A 22442-nucleotide genomic window follows, 5' to 3' on the forward strand; every position below is an offset into this window, starting at 1 on the left:
TGAGGAGCATGGAGAAGAAATACCTGCCCTCCTCCCTGCCCACAGACACACCACTCTGTGCAAAGCAGTATCTCCTTCATGGATAGGCCTTTTACAACCCCCCTTTCTTCCCAGCAGAAAAGCACTTGGTGTGTAGCTGTGAAATGTAACAATGAAGCACAGTTAAAGTGAACACTGTGCAAGATCCTTGTGAAATAATTTTGTGAGGTTTAATAATTTTGTAGTAAATTTTGGCCAACTCAAAAAATCCACCATTTTCAACTTGTCTTGGAGGCCTGGGGAGGCATCCCTATATTGGCCAACTTCTGCTCCTTTTCCCCAGGCCTCAGTGTTTGCCACTGCTGGAGTAAGAATCCTGGAGGCAGATGGTTCTTCCCTGTCCCCTTGGACAAGTACGGCATGATCCTGGAGGTTTGGCCTTTCTTGGACTTCCCTGCAGAGGCTGGGTTGCTAAGACTGTGCTCTTTGCTCAGGGATCAGAGAGGCAACAGAAGAAAAGACACCAAGAGACCTATGGGGAGAATGAGAAAGGTTACAGCTTTAAGTACATGAGCTGGTTATGCTCCTCTTGGGAAGGCTCCAAGAGATGCTGTTCCCCTTGTTATTTCTCTCCAAAGTCTGTATCACTTGTTGGCGCACCTTTTTGAGAGCAAAGATCAGGGTTCATCCACCCTGGCCTTCTTTTTAAGTGGTAGATCATCAAACTGAGGACTCAATTAAAAATCCCGTTTTGCAGATCTCTATTTCCTCTGCCACAGAGGAAAACTCACTGGGTGATCAGGCTTTGTTAAAGCAGGGAGCTCCTTGCCCCTGCAGGGAAGATGGGCAGACAGGAGAGCTGGTACCCCGCCAGGGCATCAATTGAGTGCCCACAATCAAGCCAAGAGCAGAGTTACACCTTCTTTGTAGGGTGAAGACAATGCCTTGTCCACAACACAGAGCGGAGTGCTGGGATTCATGCCATTCCTTTTCTTCCTGTACAGCATGGATTACTGCCTGTTGACTCTGGGGGTCGGGGTGAGAGGGAAAGGCTGCTGGAGTGGTTGATATGCCCTCAAAACAAGGTGTCAGATGTTGAGTACCAGGGGCAGGGCAGACACAATGTCTCTGGTGGCCCACCCAGTGAGTGGGTAGGTGCCACCAGGGTGCCCACACACAGGGAGGAGATGGGAGAGAGGAAACAGCTAGGAAAGAGGGTCAGTAGTCTCAGTGCCTCTCCAGGTGGCCCTTCTTGTGCTGGAAAGAGGTGGTGGGAGTGCAGAGAGTTAGGGAAGGAAAAAAGGGAGTGCAGATGCTCTGCTGGCAAGCTGGCACCCCTCAAAGTGGTGTGGAGCCAGCAAGCATTGTAGCCATCAGCCCTTGGCCCTGGGCTTGCCTTCTTCAGATGGGAGATGCAACTTTGCGAGAAGGGGAGTTTTAAGTAAAGAATAGAAGCAAAAGTAATAATATGGTGACTGGGGCTATGGCAATGCACAGTGAGCTCTCAGCAGCAATATTTCTGCAGGAACTGGAGCTGTCCCTGGAGCTGTGGGCCTAATCTGTGGTGGGGAGGGGAGAAATCTGTTGCTGTGACCACTGATCCCAGGAAGGTGCCTGAGCTGGCACTCCTGATGATCCACTTGTCCTGCAAATGTGTTGATCTGCTGGGCATGCAGGCACCTGCCTTTAGATGGGTGCAGAGCCAGGCTGGGCTTGCTTCTGCTCAGGCTGCATTGGCACTGACAGCACTCTGGATATCAGCAAGGAGATCCACTCTGGAATCCTCTTTGCAAATTGCTCTGCAAAAATGTTTTTGTTCTTTCTGCATCCTGTGTGAAAGATGTTCTATCCCACCATCGCCTTTCTTAAGGCATCTCTGTTTCTGTCAATTTATCCACAAGTACAAAGAGAACACGAGTGCAGGTGGTCCCCCCCATGCCAGACAGCTGTGCTGGCTGTTGTAATCAGCTCGTTCAGGCAGGATGTGTTCACCCCCTCTAAACAGTAGTCATTGTCTATTCCCAGGCAGAACGGTGCTTCTGGAGGACATCTAGCACAACTAACTCATCATGACAACCAGCAGCAACTTCAGGCTGCTTTCAGAGAGCTGTTTGTGGAATCACCTCAGCCCTTTAGCACAAGATGTACACTTGCAGCAAGCCCTGCCACTACAGAAGAGAGTGGCTTGTGCTTCCTGCGAGTCCTGTGTCCCCGGCAAATGCTAGCCCATGACTAACGTGTTCAATGCTGACAGGTCAGCGTGAGATGGGAGAAAGGGGATCTTTATCTCAGTGGGATCACTGACAGCAAACGGGCTTTGCAGCAGTAAGGATGTGATGAAGTTGTCAGCTGCAAAAGACTGTACGTGGTCTTAAGGCTGTAGATGGGGGCAGGCTCATAAACACCTGATGGGGCACATTCACAGCTTCCCTGGAGATGGGAACAGTTATTTGAGGGCAGCCCCTAGGATTTTCAGGATCTGTCAGTTGCTTTCTGGGGATGAGAAAACCTGGCACGTTCCTGTTGGGACTGACTAGCAGAGATTCCAAGACCTTCATCTGCCATGATTAACAGGGTTTATGCTTGCTGTTTTTTCAGGGACTGTCCTGTGTGTGAAACTGTAGCCTTGCCACAGAGCACTGGGCTGAAGAGTGTAGTGGAGGCTGAGTGCACCTGTGATTTATGGGAAGATTACAACCTTGCCTGCATAGCCACGTGGATGTCAGCACGGTTTATATTATCTGAACCACGGTGGCATGCTACATTCTCACAACACACAGAGGGTGAGAAGGGGCAGACTTTTCAGAGGGAGCTGCCTCTGGGCATTGCTATTTTTTACTTCATCCTTGGAGTTGGTGAGCCTGGTAGTGTTGCAGGGTGACATGTATGAAGAAACCTGACACCAAGCTGGAGGACCTATGAGGCTGCATCATGATATAGCCAACAAAGTGATCTGCTTGCTGTTGCTTTGATGTGATCATATGACAGTTTGATGCTTTATTCAAAGCACTGGTTACAACTTCCTTACCCTTCTTTCCCAAGCACTTTGAGGCCAACTAATTTATTAATAAATTAGAGGGATTAAAATAAACAGTGCTTTGAAAATCATTAGGCATCCCAAATGCCTGGAAACAAACAGCAGTTGAAGTAAAAATACAAAATGCAAATAGGCTAAGAACTGGGCCATAAAATATTGTATCCTAGCCCTGGGGCAGCTCTGGAAAGAAAAACTGTGTTTTTTCCCTCGTGTCTTTGGTTTGGGACAAAGAAAATAGTACTGGGGTTCTGTGAATGAAGAATAGTCCCTGCCCCAATTCCTGCAGTGGTACAGAGCCTGCCCCACCAGTGGCTTTACTGGCTGCAGAACAGAGATGTGGGGAGATGAGGCCACAAGCACCAGCTAAGGGGCTGGAGCTAAGGCAAGATCTGAAGGCTACAGACTGGGGACCATCTGGGTGAGCAGCTGTCCTAGGCAGCTCCTTCTGCTACTCTTGGTCCTGACCCTCACCCTCCAGGCACTGCATACCCAATTCTTTCCTCCTCTCAGCTCACTGCCTTTCTCACTCCAGCTCCTCTTTCCCTCTCTGAAGACCCAGGGACTGACACAGCCAATTCATGCAGCATCCAGCTCATCTTCCCTCAGTGGTACCAAAGCTGAGCCACCTTGGTGGCCACATAAGCAGGAATGCTGGCTGCTGCCAGAGCAATGACAGACCACTTTACACGATGACCTTTCCTCGTTCTGCATCCTGGCTGGGGTGATGCATTTATTGTTGCCAGCTGCCTTTTTCTTGTCAATCTGTGCCAGTTCACAGACAGCGCTATAACATCACTGTCCCATGAGGAAACATAGTCCCCAAGGATGTCACAAAGGGTACAAGCAGTGGATGAAGGTATGGGTGATTATCTGATTGCTGTGTTATTCTGAGTGAGGTTTATATGGGAATTACTTGGAAAAGGAAGCTTTTGAAAAATGCAGCAGAGCAACATGCATGTCTTTGATGTGTTTAAGAGCTGGTGTGGTCCTGCTTAAGAAGTGGAAGTAATGAAGGCAATCAGCCTTGGCTCAGTAGGATGATTTTTAGGCTGGAGAAATGTGAAGGAATCACAACCGACTGATGTTTCTGCCCAGCAGAGAACAAGGAGATCCAGTTTTCTAGGCAGTTGTTGGAGGTTCTCTGTTGGTGAATGAGATATTCACCACCTTCAAGACTGAATCCTATCCATACTTGGAGAAGACTGTGTATTTGTGAGGAGGAACAGGGGTTCAGCTGTGAGAAGTCTGCCTGATTCAGGAATTGCCTGGACCATCTTGAGTTTCTCTTGCGTGACAGACTTCTCAGGCATCACTGGCCAGGGAGAAAGCAATGAAAGAAAGCTGGTCTAGGAAAAGGCAGAGCCTGTCTGATAATTGAATACTTCTCCCTGCCTGGCCAGCATGCTGCAAGTGGAAGATATCATGAGGCCAAGTGCCTGCCACTGCCAAGGGACTTCTACCCTCCACAGAGCCACTGGGATTTCTAATCCAGGCTGTACAGGACAATGCTGTCATGTTAGTAATGGTATAACTCTCTTAGCAGTCTACCGGTGTGACAGAGTCACAAAGGGAACAGTGTAGGCTGAATATGCACTCATGCTTGCTAAGCCTGTAATCCCAGCTTTGATTTTCTCTCCCTCTTTTCATGTTTTTAATTTTCATTTTTATTCTTTTTTTTTAATAATAAGTTCAAACCTAATAAGAGTGATTCACTAGTTGCCTGTTTATCTGTCTTTGGCATGGCATCCAATTTGGATTGCACAGGGCAGAAAGGTGAGGTGCAGAAGGAGAAGGAAGGCCTGGGAGATGAAAGGGGAAGCTGGAGAGTGTTCCTGTTTCCTCTCTCCATAGAAACTAAGGCTGGTGTCTTTCTGTGAACCTGAATGTCTTGGCTGTTTTTCCCCCTGTGGTCAGAAGAGGCTGATGATCAGCTCTGTTCTCCCATTTGATTTTGATCTTTTGTGGGTTTCCTTGTAAAGGTTTAGCAGCTGTAAGCAGCTGATGGGAAGTGTTTGGTGGTCTGTGAGATGGGTGGAGGCAGTCCCATGGGTGCCCTGAACTTGTCTGGCCTAGTTGTTGTGCTTGGATGAGGCAAGTGTCAGTGGTGGAGCTAAGCCCTTCCAAGGCTGTGTCTTGCAACTGCATCTGAGACTGTGCCTGTACCTCCTTGTGGTTGATATGTTTTCTCTGCAGATCCTAGCAGACCCCAGATGTTCCTCAGCCCAGGCAGCTTCAAGACCTACTGTAGGGCTGATTCTAGCATCATAATGTGTTTCTGCATCCAACCCCCTTTTGATTCTGCCTGCCTAGGAACCTGACCACCTCTCTTCTCAGAAACCGCTCAGGCTGGTCAGCAAGATTCACCATTTTCTTACTACTGCTGGGCAGTAGTAAGAAAAAGCAAGGAGTTCCTGTATATAGATGTGGAGCCTGTTGCCCAAGAGCTGCTGTTAAGAACTGCCTTGCACTGCCCTTCTCACTCTGGGCAGTCAATGGCCTCAGCCACACCTCAGCCAATTTCACCCCAGGTGCTTCTTCCAGGGTGAGCCTCCTCCCTCCTTGTCTGCTGCGGCAGGCACAGCCCTGCTGAACTGCTCTGGGCTGCAGGTGGCCGTGCTTGTGGCCGGGTGACACTGAACATGGCAGACATGGAGCAGGTCATCCGGAATAAGCAGTTAAACGTGGGCTGCTGCATAGGAGGATAGCAAACAGGAGAGGGCAGAAAGGTTAGAAAAACTAGCTTTAGTTTAGTTAAAATGAAACAACTGTGGAGCAGAGTTAGACTAGTATTGAAAGCCTTCTGCTTCACCTTGGTTAAATAATGTGTACTCGTGATTCATCGTGGCTGGACTGATCCTGACTCCCAAAGACCTGTGTCCAGCTGACCCATGTGTGGTGCTGAGACTGCCTGGCATAGAGAAGACAGCTCTGTCTGAAACCAAAGGAAGCTCTGGGGCATTCTGGCAGCTTGTGGGGTGGTAAGTGATGGCAGGCAACATGCTGTCGTGCAGGATCAGCGAAACACTGCTCATCTCTCAAGCCGTCTGCTTTTCTTGCTCTTTGTGAGCCACTTCTCACCTCTCCTTTTCATGTGCTCATATCACCTCTCTTTTCTTTCCCTCACTTTCTCTGTGTGGTGCATGGCACAGAGACTATAATCCATGATAACCCTCTATTCTCTCTTTTCTCTTCCTCACCACCTTTCTCACTCATCCTTTCTTCGTGTCTCTCACTAACACTCTCTTGCTCGCCCTGCCAATTTATGCTTCTCTATCCTCCCACACTCTGTCCCCGTTTCATCAATCTCAGCACAGTCCTGTTTCTCACCAGAGCTGCTGTTTCATGTTTACTCTGGTGGAGGGAGGGCAGGCAGGTGTGAGGGTAAGGTAACAGGTAGGAAGCCGGAGAGCTGAACTGAGACCTCCTTTGGTGACCATGGCTGAGTCACGTCACCCATTCCGTAGCCTGGCTCCTTTCCTGTGACACGGGAACACTCAGCTACGAGTGAATCTGCAATGCTTAGAGGTTGTAGGGCCAAGGTCTGTGAAGCTCCTGGAAGTGGGCTAGAGCTCTTTGGGTGCCTGTGCAGTTTTTGTTTGTCTCTGGTGCGCAGCTAAGCCCTTGTGTCCAGACTGACACGATAGAGGCACGTTCCCAGCCCTGCTGGTTGTCCTATTCTCAAAGTCTGCCCCACCCACACTTTCCTATGAAATAACCCCAAGGGATGAAGTTGACAAGGCTCAGCTATGGAGTCTTGATCTGCAGTGATCCAGAGCTTTGTCCCTGCAAATCCCTGGAGACTAATGGCAACTCCTGTTACTATAGGTGCTACCCTTGTAATTACACCAATTTGCTTCTCCAATTCCACCTTTTTCTTCTTTTCTTCCTCTCTGCCATGCTGCTTTCTACCTTTGCATACCAGAGCCTGCCTTGCCTGCTGGTTGCTGAGGGCTGGCCCGGAGCTGCCAGATGCTTGCACCTTCTCAGCTCTCACGGGTAGGAGTTGCTATGGGAGACAGCGAGAAAGAAAAAGTGCCTTCCCCAGCAGCACTAGGAGCTAGAAGTCTTCCATTGAGTGGAGAACACCCCCCTCTTGTGCTCCTTCCTCCCCTCAGCCCCCCTTTAGAGAGCACTCTGCAGAAAGCTGCCTTTGAAGCCCCTTAATTAGTGTCCCGTGTGTCCTGAACGGAGCCCTTCATTACCACCAGCAAGAGGCATAAATTGGCATGTGTTTCAGCTTTGGGCTCAGTGCCAGAATTTTGTTCCAGTCCCCTCCCTCCAAACCTCTCCAGTTTCCCGCCCCGTGACACGCGTGTGCACACACACATTCACTCTCTGTCACAGAAGAACACACACACATGCACACACAAGGGACCCTGCCAAAAAAGAGACATCCCCTTTCCATCATCCCACATTTCAGAGAAAAAAAAAAAAAAAAAACAACAATGACAGAGGTCGCTCTGTTCCCTGCCTCCCCACGGCTTGCTCTTGGCTCTGCTGACCCTTTAGCATATGCAACTGCAGGTTGGGGGTCATTATCAGCCCTAGAGTATCTCTCACAGCCTGTGGATGTGCTCAGAGGGTGCTAATTAGTGAGAGAAGGGCTGATTAGGTTAGAAATTAAGTGTTTATTCTATTGGGTTTTTTTTTTTTTGGTTTTTTTTTGTGGTTTGTTTTTTTTTTTAATATGTATGTGTGTAAAAATAGTGAGGCCAGATGGAGTCTCAGGAATAATGAGAGAAAAGGCAGCCAGGAGTCAAGGGGGGTGAATCTGTATCCTGTCTCACCTCTCCTGCACACCCTGGGTGGACAGGCATTCTGCAGACTCACAGCACTCCTGCAGCACACCAGCAGCCACCACACATTCCCTGTCGCTGTCCTCGTTGGGATCCAGCTGGACATCTCCTCTCTGCACAATGTTCTCTAGAAGCTTTTCATACCTGGAGAGCCTCTTATGTCCATCACCTCATCTTTTCCAGCTCAACCTTAGTGCCTTTGTTCCCCACCCTCCCCCACACTTTTTTAATCTCAGTGTCACAATTAGCAGCAGCCAACAGGTTCCTGGCATCACCAGCCTTTCAGTGACACCCCTTGTCTTGCTGGTGTCTCACCCCAAGTGTGCTGTCCTCATAGAGAAATCCTGCCTCATAGGCTCTTGCTCTGCCAGACTGAGGAAATTCAGTCTATCTCTGCCATGGACTTCATCCCTCCTTTGCAAAAGTTGCAACAGAGGACCCTCAAAGCTGATTAGGAGTCTGATTTCCAGGAACTCCAAAGTCTCTATGCCTGAGCAAACCATGTCCTTGTCCTGTTATGTATCTTCTCTTCCCTGCACCTATGCTATATTCAGCTTTTTATGGACTGTGGGATGAGGAAGAGCAGATAATGGTATGGCTGAAGAGCAACTGTGTCTTGCTACAAGGCTGTTCTGTGCTTCCAGTGCTGCAGGGAAAGCTTTGTGGCCATGAGGGGCAGTTGAAAAACTGCCTGCCTTCCACTTAACCTAAAGTAGGTCTCTGGGGCCAATATTTTGGATGCAATGGATATGGAACCTTTCTCCAGAGGCCAGTGTTTAGGTTGAGGATACTCAGGTTCCAACAGGCTGGAGGAGAGGGAAGGAAAGAGGCTGTACTTGCTCCAGAGCTTGCTTCCTGGGGTGGGAATTGTGCTGGCAGACTCATGAGCTCACACAGCTGGAGGCTGGTATCTGCAGCAGGCCAATTTATGTGACCTGAGGGCGCACTCTTATCTTGGCACTGAAGGCCATCTCTCCCAGTCATGGATATGACTGTTGAGAAAGGGCTGAGTTTGTTTTGTTGATCAGCTTGGGGAGTGTGTGCCGGGGGAGGTAAGAACTTGTCACTACGATGTGCTGGAGGAGTATCTGCAGGGAGGAGTATTTGCTCAGTAACCAGTGGGGGGACTGTGATCCCCTAGAATCACAGCTCACTGGGACGTGTGGGTCTGACAGCAGAGGAGATTCTCTTGCTGACACTAGGGGGGCCCGAGACTCTTAGCTGCATTTCAGAGCCCAACTACAAAGTGTCTGGTGCACTGGAGCTTTGTACCTATGAAATAAGAAGTCCAGCTCCTTTTAAGGGTGGGAGAGCAGCTGAGGATCTCCAGCTACAGGGATGTACTTGTGGTGGGAAGGAAGGCCACGTGTGTGCTGGTGTTCCTTGGGCTGTGTGCTGTCAGTAGGACTGCATGCATTACTGTTTGGCTGTTGCCTGAGAGGAGGGTGTATTTGTCTGGGTACAATTCTGACCTCATTCCCTTTTCATTGCATCGGTGCTTTTTTACCATGTGGCTCCTGTAAGAGCCAAACAAACAAACAAACAAACACACACACGGGAATCCAAACTCCCTATTACCACCACATTGCAGATGCAGCCTGGTTTGGCCTGTATTTCTCCTGTTGCCACAGCAACGGTAAGCCAGGGAGTAAATCAGAATATCCTCTCTGGTGCTCAACACCCCCATATGGCAAAATAAATGACAGTGTGGAAAGCCTGGTCTGTCTCCCCTACCTCTCCTTCCAAACTCCTGTTCAGCAGAGACCTCTCATATCCTGTCAGATCTCAAGGAGATCACAAGCATCCTCCATAGGGGATGAGGGAACACCACCTCTGCTGTGACCAGCAATCCCCCCTATTCTCGCCTCCAGCTGCTGTGTCTCCCGTGGAGGGTGATTAGATCTGAATCAATACTCACTGTGCATGGTCTCAGCTCAGCTGGCTTTTAACAAGATGAGTTCCATCAGCTCCACTAAGGACCAAAGAGCATCCAAATCAGGCTTAGCAACCTGCTTCTTGCTTCAGCAAACTCTGCTTACAGCTGGGAGAAACAGCCTTTGGAGAGGAGCAAAGCAATCAAAGCACATTTAGGACCAGGACTCCTGTCCAGCTGAGCTCAGAAATATGCTCACTGGGACAGCTGCCAAAAGGGCTCCACCAGCTACGCTTTGTGCTGGCCTTGGGCACTTCCAAAGTCAGCAATGTGCTTAGGAGAGAGATCCGTCTGCCCAGAAAGAAGAGTCCTTGGGAGGAGAGGACTGCCCCTGAGAACTAGTGTGTTGCAGTCCCCTGGAAGCAGGGGAGAAACTGGATTTGCATTTTCTACAGCAGCTCTTTCTATGTGCATCTTAGGTAGGATAATTCTAGCCCTAGAGGATGACCTGCATCCCTCTTTATTCCAGCAGCTGATTAGAGGGTATCTGTCACTTGTGCCTCCCCCAGCTTTGGCTGTGACTTCCTTCCTTAGGAATCTCACTCTGTTCTTTGGCTGGATTTCCCCAGAGAATCCGATTTATGGCTCCCCAGTGATTGCTAATGTGTAAATACTGTGTTCTTCAGTATGGCAATGTGAATGCCCTAGTGCACTGGAACTGTTAACCCTTCAGCAGCTGAAGATCCTCTCCCTGCTGTGAAAGCTGCCTTGCTTGACAGGGAGAATCCCGGCCTGGGATCATGGGATCTCAGTCTGGCTCTAGGCATGCTTGCAGATCGGTGCAGGAGGGTGGACCTGCAGGCCTCCTTAGGCTTCTGTGGAGGTGAAAGGATGAGGCAGGAGCACCCCCAAAAAAAAGGCAAAAAGGGCCATTTCATGATTAAATGCTAGAGCACAGCAGCAGTGTAAAAATATACATATATCACAAGCCTTAATTAACACAGGCAAAGGGAAAAAGAGAAAAAAAGCCACTTTTTAAAGGTTTCACAGAGACTATAAACTGGCAGCACAGAAAAAAAAATGTAATACATGCAAATTAATGGCATAAATTTAGGGTTACTTAACTTCACAAATGTTAACAAGCTCATAAAAAAAAAGTTATTCTTTCTCAGTTTCCTGTCGCTGTTTGTTTAATTCTCTCCCTCGCTCTCTTTTTTAACTCTGTTGAGAAGATTATGTTTTCAGTATATTCCTCCTAAATTAATTCTGCCTCTCTCTTCCTTCTCCCTCCCTCCTCTCTGTCGCTTTCTTTGTACCTTCCTCTGTCTGCTTGCCTTCCTTCCCTGCCTATCTATCATATTCTTAATGTCCCCATCATCATAGTATCTACTCTTGGATACAGTACTGTCTAATTTCTCTCCCTAATTCCTCGCCTGGCTCTCCCCCACTCACACCCCACCCTTCTTTGCAGCTCTCAGCCTGCTACCCTCTTCTGGATTGTATTTTTTTTTTTACTTTTTCCTGTTTTTTTGTTGGATTTGTTTTTTTTTTCTTTTTTTTTTTTTTTTTATTTGGTTTTGTTTTTGGGGGGGGTTGTTTTTGTGGGGTTTTTTGGTGGTTTTTTTTTGGGTTTTTTTTTTGTTTCTTTGGTGGTTTTTGCTTTTTTTAATTTGTTTTTTCCTTTAGCAGTCTAGCAGTCAGTATAACTCCAGCCTGGTTATGCTATACACAACACTACCAATTTCCAAACATGCATTTTTTCCCTGCCACTGGCAGAAAAAGAAGGCAAGGAGTAAATTAAGTGGTCTCGGGCTGAACTGCTCGTTTATCAGGCATTGGAGTGGCTGTTTGTGGCTGCAGACTGCATGGTTGGAGGCAGAGGTAGGGCTGTGTGGGCAGGCTGGCTTGGTACACCGCAGCCCCACTCTGAAACAGCTGTCACAGCTCCCCCGACACCGTCCCTTTATTCGAGGCTCTGCCTCTGCACAATGGTGGATAATAAAGGGCACGGCAGCTCCTTGCTGAGCCTGGGAAGTCATGAGCCCCTGAGGTCACCGTGTCTCTGCTTCCCGCGTGTTTCTTGCTTTGCTTACAGATAAAACTAAGTTTAGAAAACTCAGGCAATTGCCAGTTTAGCTCTGCCAAAACTCATTTCTCCGGAAAGAGGACATACGCCTTTTGTTCTGCTTCTTTTTAAGCTACCAAGGACACCCCAAGTTGCATTACTTGTGACGTAACTTGTCCTGTCCGTGATGCTACAGCGTTCTGTTCTTAGGCTCTTGTTCTCATTGCTTAAAGGGAAGATGGGTAAAAAAAAAATCTTATTTTGACTTATGGACCAGACTGAGTCATAGGAAGACATCATTAAAAAAAAAGAGGGGGTGGATATCATCAGCTTTGGCCACAAGCCATCCTTGGAGCTTTCAAAGTCGCCTGTAAATATTGCTGCCAGCTCTGTTTCAGTATCAGAGACAGCAGTCCTGGCTAATAGCTTTTCTCCTTAGTGGCCCAATTCAGTATTTCAGAATGCTGGAGAGAAGAGGGGGAAGTCAGTGTTTTATTCAATATAGCAATCTCAGGAACAGGGAGGTGAAATTTCAAGCTGGACTCCCCTGCAAGCAGTGAAAATAAGAAAATCCAAACAAGCAAAGGAAAAAAAATGGAAAAAACTGAATTTCTCAAAGCAAGAGGAAAGATGTTGGTGAGTGGGTAACAGAGAGGTTAGGAGGAGGAAGCACAGAGGGAGAATCTGTTGTGTTTGGAAGATGTGGGAACCATCAACACAGATGTTGCAGAAGAAAGCAACTGAGAAGCTGAATGGGACTTGCATGGGTTTACAGTTGGGTGCATGCTTAAGCGTGTTGCTAAATGGAGACCTGAATGAGTGAGAACAAGAAATAATCATGCGGGAGTCCCCGTGCAGAATCAGTCTCTGTCCAGATTGACATCACAGGCTTTCCCACTGATATAAAATGTTTTTCCTGGGTAGGAAATGAGTCAGGGTGACTCCGGAGCTTAGGGCTTGGCCTATGCAGATTAAGAGGAGTAGCAAAGAATAAATAAAATATGGAATATGCAAGGGTGACTAAGGACTCAAATAGAAGCAAAGAACTGTGGGGGAAGGAATAGGCCCACAGTGAGGAACGAGGAGGGGCTTCCAGTTTAATTGCTTTCTAGGGCTACCTGGAGAGAGATTTAGGGGGATAAGCATCACTCCCTGGCCACGAATACCTATTACATGGGTTAGTGGGTAAGACATTTGCGTGCCTGTATTAGCTAAGTAATGCTCCTTTGTTGGATTTTTTTTTTTTTTTTGGTCCTTTCAGCCCAGAAACAGTCTGAAGCAAAGTTTGTTTCTCACTGAAAATATTTGCAGCACCTATGAAATCAGAGGCCCAATAACAATTGCAGCCTCCATGTACTCTGCTACTGACAGCATTGGAAGAGTCAGAGCAGAGAATAGATGGGGAAATAAGATGGAAAACTGGACTGAGAAAGAACAAGGGAAAGGATGGGGTGTTTTTTAAATTGAGCTGTCCCCCATTTTTGATTGCATCATAGCCTGAATTAGCTTTGGCCTACATAATTAAAATGGAGGATGTCAAGGTACCAGGAGGAAAAAGTATTTTGCTGGGTTATTTGCACAAATCATCTGTTCACTGCACAGCTGCTGTAGGAAATGCAACGCCATGAGTAGACATACATAATTGTAGAGATGGGGAATGAATAAACGTGTTTCAAAGAACAAGGAGAATTCTAAATGTCAGCAAAGGGGTATATGACTCACTCATTGGGAAAATACTATTATTGGATACGTAAGTAGGACTGCACAAAGCACTAAGAAGAGGGATGCTACTAGAAAAAAGAAGAATTAATAAATGAAGGTAACATTTGGGTATGTGACAGTGAATGAATGAGGAGATGTGCTATAAATGCCATGAGCTATCACAGGGCCTGGAGTGAAAGCAGAGAGAAAATGCGGGGTTGAGGATGGCAAAGGATGAAAAGAGAGAGATCATGGACGATGAGGAGAAGCATTGCTGGAGACTGCTGAAATACAATGGAATGGATGAGTGTTTGTTATAAAACTACTTGGCTTTAGGCAGAATAATGGTGAAAAAGAGTTTCTGTTCTACTGAGTTGGGAGTAAAGAAATAAATGAGGTGGGACTCCATGGGAGGAGAAGAAATGGCTGTGCTGAAGAGGCAGGAGGGGGCCCAAGGCCCAGCTGGAACTGGTTTCTGCAGAGGAGTGTTAGGCTGTGATGGACATGTCATATGGAGGAATCCCTCCCTGTTTTTGGAAAGGAAAAAGTGGTGTTTGAGTGTAACAGATGATATTGTATAGATTACAGACATGGCTGAAATAAGCAGTGCAGGACCAAGGCATTTTGTGTGAGTTCAAGCCAGGAATTGACAGTAATTAACTAATGCTCCCGGTGCAGTCAACAACAAAGTTGCAGACTTTTTGAGTCCAGAACATAATGAACTTGAAACCTTTCAGTTGCCAAATCCTGGACACTATCCCAACAGACCCATCCCACATGCCTGGCTGGTCACCCTCACAGCCTGAAATGCTGTGTGCTAGCGCATCTGCCCAAGCGGAGACTGAGGAGTCCAGCCACTTCTGCGAATGGATCAGTCCTGTTTACAGCTAGGGCCAGGGGATCTCTAGTCCTGGAGGAGGAGATTTCCAGAGCCTCTAATTTGGGTCCAGCTGGGAGCAGTTCTTATTTTGGTTTTGAAACCCCGAATCCCCAGCAAGCTGCTTTTCTGGCTGTCTTGGGGTTGATTGAGTTGGTAGAGAGACAGATGTAGGTGGATAATGGGAAAGGGGGTGGTAAGTGGCAGAGCTATTGCCTGAGCGAGAGAGAAGGATGCCGTGTAAGTACTGTCAGTCCCCATTCAGTGAGCAAGTGGTGAGTCAGGGGCAGATACTGAGTCAGCAAGAAGGCGGAGGGGTAGTGGGTGGGTAGAGCACCCTGGCTAACTGTGCAAACTGCTCAGCTGCACCGTTGCACTCAGCTCTCTGTGGCAAAGTTGCATGCAGTGGTTCAGGCTATTGCATCCCAGTTTCTCCCCTCCCCATGAAATTCCCTGGGCTGCTTTTCTGAACCAATGGGGCTTCAGAGAGGGCCCCGACTGTTGCCTCTGGTGGGCACAGATTTTCCTGAGGTGTTCATGAACCTACTTGCAAGCACTGCTTCTCTGTGAGGTGTGGTAGTAAAAGAAGGGCAATGAAAACAGCTGATGAAGGCAGAGAGAGCCCTTCAGCCTGTGTCACCCCAAAGATACTGCTCGTGCAGTCAGGGAGCTGGTGGAATGTAGGAGTGGGGAGAAAGAAAAGAAAGAAAGAAAAATAGAAATGAGGTAGAAACGAGAGTGAGAGAGAGAAACTATTTGAGAGATGAAAAGAAATTACCATACGGCAGGATCCTGTTATTCAACCTAATTTTCAAAGGACTGCAGCTGTCGCACTGAGATAATCTGTTAATTATAACAGTCATTGTGTTTTGGCAATGGAAGAAAAAACCAGGCTCTAAACAAGGCAAGGTAGTGAGGAAAAGAGAGGGGAGGCACGGCGGTGTCAAAATGCATGTCAGATGCTAGCTTGAAATATAGGTGGGCGAGCCGGCCGGGAGGAGGGTCCCTCCCCAGCAGGGCTGAGCTGTGCCACTGCCTGCAGGTGGAGGATGGAAGGAAGGTGGAAGCATCTGTATGGATGGGAAACATAATACCCTGTCCAGTGGGAGGCTACTCCTCTTGCTGAATCTAGGCATGCATTGACCAGAGGAAGAGCTTTGAGGGGTTTCACTGCAAGTGAGGGAATCTCTCTCAGGTGGCCAGCCAGCACAAGGTAGGCTGGAAGGTGAGAGAACGCTGAAGGATGCTTGAATGCCAATGCCTGTGCCCTGCAGGAGTTTGCAGGCCTGGAGGTGTCCTACACAGGGCAAATGTCAGGAAATGATTGCTACTGCAGGATGTATGTAATTCCTTGGGCTCTGAGGCCCCCCCATAAGCGACTGTAGCGAGCTGCAATTCAAGGACCATGCCCTTTTCCTACCCTACCTGCAGGGTAGGTAGCATGTTTGGGGGCCCTCTAAACTGGCACTGCTGGATTGCTGGGGATGTTTTTAACATCCAGAAATACTGGAGGTATGCTTTGTTTGAGTGAGGGCATCTCTCAAATAGCTTCCTGCTGTTCATGATCAGACTGCTGAGAGCCAGGACTTGTTGAAGGAAATAGGGCACCAAGGCCAGCACAGGACAGTGGAGGCATCACAATGACCCTGAGGAGGTGGCGGGTCTTTGCAGTGACATCACATTCAGCCCAAGGATTTCTCCTGGTCTCATGGCTGGACATGCTGCATGGGAGCACACAATAGCACCAGTGCTCCCACCCTGCTTGCCACCAGAGCCCCCACTCCAGGTCTGTTACCTGCAGTGGCTCACATACAAGCTCATAGAGAGCTGCCATTCCTGTCCCCTTACTCCTCAATAGCTCTTAGACAGCAGAGGTCATTCCTTGTCCTCATAGAGCAGCTCCTTCACACATGCACATGCACAGAGCCTGCCCTCACACCCTGCTCCCTATAGTGATTCACGTCAGGGGACACACACAGGAGGAATGTTCCCACCCCTTTCCCTGCAGCCCTTCTCCCAAACACACACAGGTTGTGTCCCATGATCCCTGCACACCCACATGCAGCCTGCACTCCCACCCCATCCCCTGCAGCGCCTCTCACACAGCCAAACACTCCCACCCCTTTCTCCGAGGTGCCTGCTTCATGCAAGCACACGTGCACACACACATAAACTCACAAACAGCCTTTTCCTGGTTCTCCATGGCAATTCCTCCCTCCCCAGGAGCCAGCACTGGTTCTCTGCTTCACAGAGTGACTAAACCACATCCACCCCCAGCCCACACATCCACCCCATCACCTACAAGGACTCCTCCACACACACACCCCCTCCACCTCGCACTCCTGGAGCCGTCAGTGCCACGTCTTTCTCTACAGTGACTCACGCCCATACCAGTGCAGCATGAGAGCCAGTCTTGCTGTCATGCTCCCTATGGCAGGTCGCTGCAGAGAGTCACACAGACCCCATGCTCCCTCTCCATAGCCAGCAGGAATTATTTCTAAGCCTTTCTACTGCCTCATGTCTGGGCCCATGGGATGACAAGGGGAGTATGTTTCCCAGGCCCCCCTCCCTCCTCTGGAAGGCAGATAATATTGGAGATAATATTTTTTGTGTCACCTCTAATCTCTTGACATACTCCTCTACCTGGAGAAGGCTGTTTCCCAAGCCTACCCCCATGTACATGCTTTTGTGGATTGCTGCTGCAGGCTGTCTGGGTGGAGCTGGCTTGATGCAAATCCGCCTTAATCTTCAATAATCATATTAATATAAAAGGTAACCATTTCACTTTGGAAAACAAAAGTGGCTTTCTGGCCTGCCAGGGAACCACAGGCATATGAAAGACCTTTCTGCCAGTATTTATCACTCTAAAATAAGATTTATGCTTCTAAAGCTCTCTCTTTCATGCTTCTGAGCTGCTTCATTTTTCTCCCTTGAGCCTTCCCATTCTCTCTCTCTTGCTGCCTAACAAATTAGGCATCTAATCGCTGTTGGGAAGGCACGATGGGAGAGCAGGGGTTTTATATACAGCGACATGTTGGGTTTTTTTTCATGGTTAGTCTTTAAGCTGTTTGTCCCAGCAAAGATTTGGAATCAATGGCAGTGTGTTTTTTTGAGCCTGGGTATGTGAATTCTTCCTTCTGAATTTTTCCTTCTGAATTCTTCCTTCTGGTGCCCCAAACTGGCCAAAGGGCAAGACCACAGAGCAGCACGTCCTTGGGGCAGTACTGCAGCCCGTATTTCATCCCTTTTCCCTTCCTCTCTGCAGGGAATCCTTGCTGGTTGGAATTTGAACTTTGTGAGTATCCTTGCAGTGGTGTCCTGTGAGAAGCAGCTGGGTTCTTGTTTGGTTCTCAGTGTCCTGCTGGGATCCTAGTGGTTTGGGCTTCCAGATGTCAGGGACAGCTGGAGTTTGGGAGCTGCAATCTTCCTCCCCACTCACAGTGGGGCCAGTCCAGCTTTCAGAGGAATGAGTTTTCTACCCCCAGGCACTGTGGATTTGTTTAGAGTGAAATGAACCTGCCCAGAGCTGAAGCATGAGATTTCTCTTGCAACAACACTCTGACAAATTCATAGAGCCTCTAAGGTTGAGTGGACACCCTTCAGCAGGACTCACTGAATTCAGTTCAGCTCCTGTAAGGGATAAAGGCTTTGTCTGGTCGGTGACATGGGAACACCTTTTGCTGCATGACTTTCTACTGTGGCTGTACAGCTCCTTTGAGCTCTGGAGTTTTGAAGCTATAGGGCTGATTTCAGACAAATGGAACATTGGGATGGGAACTGAGAGATAACTCAGTTTTTATAACTTTCTTAAAACCTTCTAATTTTAAAAATTCCTACAATGTGTTCCATGAAAATAGGGGAAAATTAGAGTAGAGAGAATGTGAGAATTAACCTTCATTGAGACCCATTAAAGGAAAGATTGTTGTGGAGCTCAATCCTTGGTTAACATCAGAGAATCTACAGTAGAAGACATTCTCTCTCTCTCGTATATGCTCAAATGTCTTCCATGCCACAAAACCACTGGCCATCAGGCTTCCTGCTTCCTCTTCTCTTGGTCCCAGACTTGTCAGAGCTTCTGGAGCACCTGTGGGCACAGCCACAGGTTCTTTGATGCATGACTTGAAGGTAACTCCTGCAATAATTCCCTAGAAACAGGGCAGAGAGGGAAGAGACTGCTGTCCTGTAAGTGCCACAGCTGTATTTCAAGCTTTTCCCATGGCACTGTGCTTCCACTACAGCCAGGTGCAAAAGCAAGGACAGTCTCTGGGTGGTGATTTGGGGTGGCTGCAGTGATGCTTAGACCACTGTGAATTACATAAACTACCCAGCAGACTGGGAGAGTCCCTTCAAGTAAGGCATGAATTTTGAGTGCCAAGCACCTCTGGGAAAGACTCCTCTTTCAGAAAGTAGTTAGAGAAATCCTGGAAGGACCTTAAAGCCAAGAAGAGGAGGCAGAGTCCCTTGGAGATGGTGTTTGTGCCCTGAGGCCTGCCAGGAGCAGGCAGCACACTGAGCTGGCAAGAGGGATGATGCTCAGCTGCAGCATGAAGCTTAAGAAAGCAGCAGGAGCTTTGGCCTGGTTTCGGGGTGTCCCCAGAGGAGTCAAGAGTGTTTGGCAGCTTTTTAATGCATGCATTTCAAATGGGAGGCTCTTAGCACCGTTTAAGCAATGGTAGAATTAAGTGATGGTTTTTCTAGTGCATGGGACCCCAAGAGGACAAGGTTGACAAGGTTAGAATTTTAGGCCCAAATTGCAGCTGTATGTGACTTTTCTGGTTGCCTTGTATTCTCTCTCAGTTTTGGTCCTTCCACTCCCTCAGGCCCCAGTTTGCCTCTGTGGGTCCTATCCTGCCTGTTCATACTTTCATTGGCTGTGTTTTATACTGTCATCTCACTAGTGACCTCAATCCTGTGTCATTCCCTGTGCTACCTTGAGCTCCAAGTCAAAGGGATGTTTGTGGCCATTGACACTTCCTGACTCAGATTTGGGACTCTCCACTCTCTGTTTCACTTTTCCTTCTCTTTTGTTTCCTCTGAACCATCCCTGTGGCCTCCTGCTCTTCTCCAAAGTGCTGCAGATAAATGTCAGTAACATTGGGGCATCCATTAGTAGAGAGTAAAGCAGAGGGAGATCACTTGGGAGCTGATAGGCTGACTTTGTGGCAGCCAGGGAGAGCACAGCTTTCACGGGTATAATGTCACTACTGTTCCTTCATGTTCACACATACATGAGGATGGCCAGGAGCCAAGGGCTTGTTGTAAATCGTGAGTGACACTGAAGAGTATTGGAGCCCTACAACTAAATCAGCCTAGCACATGGAGATGGTTATCTTGTACCTTCCCTGTAAAACATACCCCGTGTCCTAACTATTTCTCTTGCCTGTAAGTTCTCTGCAGCTCTTGCATCCCCCTTCCTTGGCTCTCTGCTGTGCTGGACTTGTTCATTCTTACTTTCCCTGTCCTGTGCCTTCTTGCTCTGTTGCCTGAGAAGCAAGAGAGTGAAACAGCCAACTCCATTGTCAGCACCTTTCAGGCCAGCAAAAAGGACAGAGTGCTGTTTCCGTGTGCTGCTGGACCCCAGTGCTGTGTGATTTATGTTCTTTTGGCTGCAGACAGTTGAAGGAGGGCATAGTGCTGCCCCTTATTCCTGCCCTCCCTTTGACTGTGCATTGCCCTGGTCAGGGAGCAGCTGTTTCCTAGAGGGCAGGGCGTGGCTGTGGTAGGGTTGGAGACCACCACTCCTACAGCATTGCTGTAGCAGGGTCTAATGGCGTTGGGCTGAGCTGAAATGGGGTGCTGGGCCATGGGCAGGGATGCAGTACGCCATGGATTGGTCTGGATTCAGCACTCTTAAAACCAGCATGATGGTGGGGAGACAGGAACCATTGGGGGAAGAATGTCAAGGTCTGTGTATTTCTCATCCATGGTTACCTTGGGGACCTAAGGGGACCAATGAATTTGGCTTGAGGAGTGGCTTGATCCTTCCTGTGGCCTGTGGCTGAGGCAAGGCTACACAGCCCAGGTGCGAGGTAGGCAGGAAGCAGGAATTTCTGCATGGTCCCCTTGGTTTTGGCAAATAGCAATGATAAACACCACCTTTATTTTTATCTATCCCTAACTCATCTCTTTCCCTTCCAGGCTGCTATGACATCTGCCCTTCCAAACCCTCTCTGTCCTGCCTGAGTGCAGCTCCCTGAGTGGGATGGGGTGGCTCTCAGGGATTGCTGCAGAGGAATATGGTCCTGGCCTCAGTGTTTCTTTCTGTGCATGTGTATCATGAACAAGCTACAGCAGGAATGGTGACTTCAGCACGCCTTTTGGAGCAGTCTGCCTTACCAGAAGGGGTCAAAGCAAGTGGGCTGGGATGTTCCTATATGGAGCTGGGTATTGTGCGGAGCAATTGGTGAGGTGAGACAGGCAGGCCAGAACATAATACTCAGAGAAGGATGGTGGCTAATCGCTAAATCTTTCCACTGCTTGCTCAGGGCGTGTCCCTGGCCTCTGCCTGGGGTGGACATATTTGGGCACCAAAGTGCAAAAAGCATGATAGTGCCTGCTACTCCTTTGTTCAGTGGAAGAAATCAGGTGAAGTGAAGGAACATTAGAGAGGAAGGTAAAGGGATAGAGATGGTGTGGGGAATTGGCTGTGTCTCTGCATGGAGTCACAGTCTGGAAAAGGTGGAACAAGGCAGAGGACTGGTGCTGAGGAATATCAGAGGCCTGTGGGTGCCAACCTCTGGAGAGCCAGATGTGCCTCCTAGCTGAGGCATCTGGGGGAATAGTGTCAGGAAATTATTTCTCATTGGATTACAAGGCTGAGAAACAAATCAACAGACTGTAAAAACCTCTGCCTTCTGCTTCATTGATGGCTGAGGTAAAGCTGGGGCAGCAGCTGAAGCCATCATATGACAATCATAAGTGACATGAGTTTGGTGGCCTCAGACAATGAGCTGTGGGGAATGGAGGTTTTTTCTCTGTCTTTTCCATGGGTGTAGCTCTTTTCACCCTTCCCTTCTCTGTCTTGGCTTTACTTTTTGGATTATTGAATATTTAAGTATTTCTCTGTGACACTATCTCTGATCCCTTAATCCAGCTGGCCTAGTAATTCCACAGACCCAAATCAGCTCAGATTTCTCCACAGACGTAAGCCTTGTTCCTCAAGGGTTCACTCCTCTTTCATTTATCTTCCTTCATTTTATTTCTGCCCTTTGTGTCTCTGTGCTGGAAATTGGTTCAGCTTTTGCAGCAAAAGCTTCAGCGATATCTTTAGTGAGCAGCCTCCCCCCAAAATAAAAGGGGCAAGAGGGGATCTTTATTTTTCATTAACCAAGAATCCTTTTCTCTGATTTTTTAGTGTTTCCTTTATCCTCAAAATTAAAAAAAAAAAAAAAAAAAAAAAAAGATAGAAAGATAGCACAGTGCCCACATGTTTTATCTGCTGTATGAAATTATTTCCTCTGTGCTGCCTGAGGACACCCCTGCCAGGCTCCTGTCTCAGCACAGTGGGAGAAGGGTTGAAGCTGTAGCTGGAGAGAAAGGTGCTCTAGGTTGTGCTTCACAGTCAGAACCAGGAGCTCGCCCAGAGCTCAGAAATACATTTGTTGTGGTTTAACAGGCAAATGTCACTTTGTCTGCAAGGTGTGTTTCTTACAAAGGGGCAGTGTTCATAGCCCCCTAGGAGAGGTAGTAAAGTGTGAAGGTGTAAACTGTACACCACTCTTTGATGGGGGTAGATGGGTGATATGCTTCAGATTAGGACTTTTGGCATTGTCGGGTGAGAGACTGGAGGCTGATATTTGACCCACTGCCTGCTCCCTACCCCCCCACTGTGCTCAAGCCAGATTGATTCACCTCAACAGCCTTGTCCATGCACCAAGAGTCAGGAACAATTTTTAGAGCAGAAGTGGTTACACGTGGTTTGAATTATTTATCCCGCTTGCATCAAGGAAGGAAGGAAAGGAAAAAATGTTTGGCTTTTTTTTGGGGGGGGGGGGGGTGGGGGTGGGGGGAGAAGCTTGCCTGCATTTTCCCTGCTTCATGCATTTCATGTACATCATTTCCAGGCAGCTGAAAATTCATGGCTTTGGCTGTGCTTGGGGCTTGCCTTTGTTTAC

At 48.2% G+C, this 22442-nt stretch overlaps 1 long non-coding RNA gene and 1 other non-coding gene across 2 annotated transcripts in view; one reads left to right on the forward strand and one right to left on the reverse strand.

Moving 5' to 3' along the window:
• Positions 1–22442, forward strand: part of LOC105758587 (uncharacterized) — a 102124-nt gene that overhangs the window by 27121 nt on the left and 52561 nt on the right. The window lies entirely within an intron of this gene.
• LOC121469113 (uncharacterized) lies at positions 185–22208 on the reverse strand. Its single transcript, XR_012053543.1, has 2 exons — positions 16507–22208; positions 185–511 (listed from the first exon to the last, which is right to left on the reverse strand). It is a non-coding gene; the product is annotated as an uncharacterized lncRNA (long non-coding RNA).

This window comes from Taeniopygia guttata, chromosome 1A, assembly GCF_048771995.1.
Source record: "Taeniopygia guttata chromosome 1A, bTaeGut7.mat, whole genome shotgun sequence".
Lineage (NCBI taxonomy): Eukaryota > Metazoa > Chordata > Aves > Passeriformes > Estrildidae > Taeniopygia > Taeniopygia guttata.